Below are 6149 nucleotides of genomic sequence, written 5' to 3' on the forward strand. Positions count from 1 at the left end.
AAGAAGCCAACTTTGTAAGGTAACATTCAATCAGCATACAACAGATTTCCTACATAAAATGTAGACTTTTATATTTAGTAAATGTAATATTGCAGTGGAATGGATCTTTAGTGATAATTACACAAGTGCATTTTTATTGCCAATATCATTGCTGCAATAATGGTAACTCAGATCTGCACCTTTCAAAGCTAACATAACAACCATTAGCTCTTGATGTTGTTGGTACTAACACTGCCCCCGCCCCCAGTTTGAACAGCTTGGCTCAGTAGTATTGCTATTGGTATTTACTGTATGACCCCCAGTCTGTAGCAGCTTGGCTCAGTATTATTTAGCCTTTGCCTTGTAAGCCCTTCTCTGCTCCCAAAGTGCATTCTTTTTTTCAGCATGTAATTCCCTTGCTGTGGCTTCCTTCAATGTTAAAAGTATTATCTTATGCCTGCACTCTGGTGCAGTCAAAAGAAGCATACAGTGCTTAAAATGAGGGAGAGCTGTCTCACAGATTGCTCTTTACATCCTTCTCTGTCTCTCCCTTGACTCCTGGCCATTCTCCTCCTCCTTCACAGAAGTAGCCACATTGACAGGACTGTTGTGACCTGTAGGAGTATTTGTGTTGGATGAAACAGAACCTTCTTTGTGGAGCAGAAGAATGTAGGTGCTTGTGCTGTGTGTTTACTCAGTCTGGCACAAAACATATTCTCTTCTCATACCATTCCTTTAAAAATATAGATCTATTCTCTGATACAAATACACAATACAAATGATAGATAAGCATGAGCTTAAAATCAATTCCCATGAGCTTGTTTATGGAAGTTAGATAGCGAGTAGCTTCTGGGTTACATTTATAATGACAAGTTAATAAGAAGCTAAAGATGCATTCAAAATTAATATTTGAATCTAAAACAAAGGGGTGGCATTATTGTTAATTTGATCAGTAGTAAATACTCTGGTAAAAAAAAGACAAATTCATTAAGCTGCTGTTCTGGGGGCTCATGTATAAACGGTGCATACACTCGTTTCCATGCTCACTTCAAGATGTATATGAACTAAACTTGGTGTAAAGCCACACACATTTTCACTGCAGCCTCATACCATGCGTATGCAAGTTTCTGCTTAGTTTTGCAAATGAGCGGTATCCAGTGTCAAAGAAGTAGTACTGTTTCTGTGTGGTGTCACTTTCTTTCTTAGATCTGCATCAATGATGCAGAATTTACCAAATACACCAAAATTAATTGTATGTTGTTTACAAATTTAATTCATTTGATTGTAATCATTCTGTAAAAATATAATGGTGCACAGAATGGACAAACTATTCCAACTACCATATTTGCTTTAGTGTTGTTAGAAGACACTACAAATTGAAGAATTACGTAGAAGAGAGCGGGTATTTATAGATGACTAGCAGAATACCCGCGCTTCGCAGCGGAGAAGTAGTGTGTTAAAGAAGGTACGAAAAAGAAAAGGAAAAATTTTAAAAATAACGTAACATGATTGTTAATGTAATTGTTTTGTCATTGATATGAGTGTTGTTCTCATATCTATCTATCTATCTATCTATCTATATATATAAATATATATATATATGTTGTTCTCATATCTATCTATCTATCTATCTATCTATCTATCTATCTATCTATCTATCTATCTATCTATATATAGCAAAATACCCGCGCTTGGCAGCGGAGAAGTAGTGTGTTAAAGAAGGAAAGAGAAAGAAAAGGAAACATTTTGAAAATAACGTAACATGATTGTCAATGTAATTGTTTTGTCACTGTTATGAGTGTCGCTGTGATATATATATATATAGCAAAATAGCCGCGCTTCGCAGCGATGTCATGTGTTAAAGAAGTTATGAAAAAGAAAAGGAAACATTTTAAAAATAATGTAACATGATTGTCAAAGTAATTGTTTTGTGTATTTGGTGGCAGCATCACAAAGTTATTTTCGTCTAGCTGCATCAGAAAATGTACCACGATGTCTGACACGCCTCCTTTTTACTGTTTTCTCACAGCTTGGATTGCTGCTGTCATATACACACACACACATACATACATACATACATACATACATATACATACATACACACATATATATAATTTGTGTGTGTGTATGTATGTATGTATGTGTGTGTATATATGATGTAGATAGGTATGTATATATATATATGTGTGTGTGTGTGTATATATATATACACATACATACATACATATATATATACACATACATATACTTGTGTGTATGTTTGTATGTGTCTATATGTGTGTGAATAGCTTTGGTCACTGAGTGCAAGGGAAAAATAATAAAATATATTCTATAAGTTATTAAACAGTAAAACATTAACGTTTTAAGAAGTACAGGTACATTGAGCTGCGGTGGGTTGGCACCCTGCCCAGGATTGGTTCCTGCCTTGTGCCCTGTGTTGGCTGGGATTGGCTCCAGCAGACCCCCGTGACCCTGTATTCGGATTCAGTGGGTTAGAAAATGGATGGATGGAGGTACATTGAGCACTACTGGAGTGGTTGCGGGTAAACTACATTTTAAAGACTGTGTAACACAACAGGTAAGTAACTAACAGCAGCTAAAATGTATATGGATCATCTCTCGGTAGTAGATCCCTTTTGAAAGGCGCTACACGACGGCTGTGGTATAGAAATTACATTTTCTATGTGAATGTTCAAATTTGTGCCTCTGGTAATGTGCCTTACCAGCAATTAAAGAAAATTAGTTTTGTGTCCTCTGCAGTGTTAAGAGAGAAAGGCTTTGGTTTGGGATAAAAGGAAAAAAGGTGTAAAGAAAGGAAAGTTGCCTTTTTCTTTTATATAGTATAGAGAGATGTGTTCGCTGACGTTATGATCGCCTTTTGGGGACAGTCGCGTGGGTCTTGTGTAGACTGGTGAGACGTCCCGCCATTAATCGGCTGTGATGGCACTGTCAGTCCTGCACTCCTGTGCGTATCTTCATAATCCGAGCTGAGGACCTCATAATCGTATACGTGCAAAAGAAAGTGTGAATCGCCTTAATATTATTTTGCCGTGGTGTAGAAAAGGGGTCCCGTGTTTGCACTTGTCTGGGCTATAGCGCAGGGGAGGAAGAAAAAAATTAAAAGTGCTCACTTTGACTTAAGGCAGAAGCGCAGTCAGCGTCTCAAAGGCCGGCACAGCTATGCACGCGCTGGCTGCTCGACTTTTGCTGGGCAGGAGACCCCAGTTTTTGTACACACGTTCATGATATCAAAAGTCTCAGCGCTCTTTGGAGGTAATTCATATATTATATATATAGCAAAATACCTGCCTCGCAGCGGAGAAGTAGTGTGTTAAAGAAGTAATGAAAAAGAAAAGGAAACCTTTTAATAATAACGTAACATGATTGACATTGTCATGAGTGTTGCTGTCATATATATTCCTGCCTAAATAAGTCACCCTCGCTTTGCTCTTACTTTTTACCGTTCATTTAATCATGGCTAGTGGCGGAAAAATTATAAAATGGAAGGAGGATGGCTTTACCAAAACAATTATTGATGGCGAATCGATTATTCATAAAGCTTGAATTGGTGATCTGTTTTTCTGTGTTAACCTCATATTTTTTCATACTTCTTCTCAAACTAAGGTGGTGCGAGGGTAAAATGAATCGGGATGCGCTGATCAATGTAATCGGTGTACAGTACCAGGAAATCATGCATTGACAAAAGCTCCCCTTTGCTTGTAATGCAAAGTGTGATTAAATGCATTATTTTTAACGTTATGGAGCACATGCATCGAAGCTTCTCAGCTGTGCTTGTGCTAAGAAAAGGAAAGATTTTAAAATAACGTAACACGATTGTCAATGTAACCTTTTTTAAGTAGTGCCTGGAGGATTCAGTGTGAAGAAACTCTAGAGACAGAGTGTGTATTAACTTGTGGATTTTTCTGTGAGTATTTGGTGGCAGTGTGACGAAGTTGCTTCGGAAGACGGCGTTAGCCGCGAAGCTCAGCTCAGAGCAAAATGAGGTAAATGGGAGGGGTGATGATGACGTGACTCCCCACCCGCCTTAACTGTCAATCCCCCACAAACACAGTCTCTCGAATTTGCATAAGCACACCCCTTCACCTACAATTTTAACTTAGTTACAAAGTGATCAAAACTCTCGTTTATATCCTCGTCCTCTCATTAAACTTGTATCCCGCATTCCCGTGGGCATGTGAAACGCCAGCGTAGCCTGTCTATGAACTTAATTTAAAGTTTAGGTTTACACCTTGCTTTCTTTCCGAGGTAGCAACACTCATGAATATGGTAGTATATGTCACTCGCTCGCTTCTTATTGTTTCGCTGCCTTCTCAATTATATAATGCATGTTTTCTTAAGTGCTTTTTGGAGGTCTTCCTGGTTTTCTACGCACTGCGTTGACAGTCAGTTCACGTGATTACGTGGGAGGCGTGATGATGTCACACGAAACTCCGCCCCCGTCATTGCAGCTCAACTCCATTACAGTTAATGGAGAAAAATACCTTCCAGTTATGACCATTAGGCGTAGAATTTCGAAATGAAACCTGCCCAACTTTTGTAAGTAAGCTGTAAGGAATGAGCCTGCCAAATTTCAGCCTTCTACCTACACGGGAAGTTGGAGAATTAGTGATGAGTGAGTGAGTGAGTGAGTGAGTGAGTGAGTGAGTGAGTGAGTGAGTGAGGGCTTTGCCTTTTATTAGTATAGATGATGACTGGCTTCTAAGTCAATTTCGATTTCCAAGAGCTATCTATCATCTTGGAGCTGTGTGCTGAACTGCAGCTGGCTTTACAAAGCATACTTTAAGGAATTGTGCTCTAGCTGCTCCTTTGCAAATTCTGTCCGCTCTTGGGTTCTTAGTCACAGGAACTTTTCAACATGAACTTGCTGACTGATTTCACAAACATCACTGAGTCATTCCATGCCAGCTGTCTAAGATGGTATTATCCACTTGTCATCCATATATATAAGATTTCCTTAAACTGTTGTTGAACTAAGAAACATCAAAGTGCAATTCACAGCAATGTCTGGTTTTCTAAATGTAATTGGAGTGGTCAACTGCACACGCACTGCAATGGAGATGGTCAAGTTACTTCAGCCAAAAGAATGAGTTGGCACTACATCATCTATAGCAGGAGAGCCTATAAAAACGGTAGCTCGGCACAGGCAAACATGCTTTTTCCACCTAGTGTGGCAAAAACCAAACAGTCCTTTAAAGGATAGTGAGTCATTGCAAAGAACTGTGTAAAGAGCACAGAATCTTTTCGTTGTGGTGCTTGGTGCTGATGCTACACATTAAAGGCATCTTCCAAGAATGATTTTGTTTATGGAAATAGATAGCATTTCCACTCTATTAATGTACTGCTCTATAGTCCACAGAAAGTGTGTTACATTGTGCAAGTGTGCAGCATGCTGCATATTGTGGAACACAATTGCGGCTTGCCCGTACCTGAAGAGATGCGGTATGTTGAACCTAACCATGCCCGACCAAATGATCAGCCAAATCGGACAGCGTTACAACTTTGTGTTAATGTAATTAGCAGAATATAAAAGCAGGTAATCAGATGCAGCATTTATTTCTTAACCAGTCCATTTAATTTGTGGTGAATATCACATAATACAGCCCTGCTTTTGCAGATCCCTAGCCTCAGAGCCACCACTCCACCCCTTAATTTAACAGTAAGTAGTAAAATTTTAAAATCAGCTGCAAGTAAGTGGAAAAGAGCATTAAACAAAATGAAAGGAATAAAAGGGTTAGACTTGAGTATCAAACATTAGAGTAATCCATTTGAGGTAAAGTAAATACAGTACATGAATTACTTTCACTATCACAATAATTTACGAATTGCTCAATTTTTAGCTAAATTCCTCATCATCCACTTTAATAAAACCCTTGTGTGCGTCCAGTGTCCATGTGTGTGTCTTCTGATGAAGTGCGCATGCGCGGGGCCACACGGCACGTGTTCAGTCTCTTCCTGTGCATTCCCTGTGTGTGCAGAGAGAGACACACACAGGTGCGTGCGCGCGACAGCCAGACAGTTAGACATGCAGGCCCGCCCAAGAGACAGACAGATAGACGCGCACACACACACGCGCGCGCACGCGCAGGCAGGCAGGCCCACACGCGAGAGACAGGCACGCACACACACACGCACGCGCGCAGGCAGGCAGG

The sequence above is a fragment of the Polypterus senegalus genome, chromosome 1, assembly GCF_016835505.1.
Source record: "Polypterus senegalus isolate Bchr_013 chromosome 1, ASM1683550v1, whole genome shotgun sequence".
Classification (NCBI taxonomy): Eukaryota; Metazoa; Chordata; class Cladistia; order Polypteriformes; family Polypteridae; genus Polypterus; species Polypterus senegalus.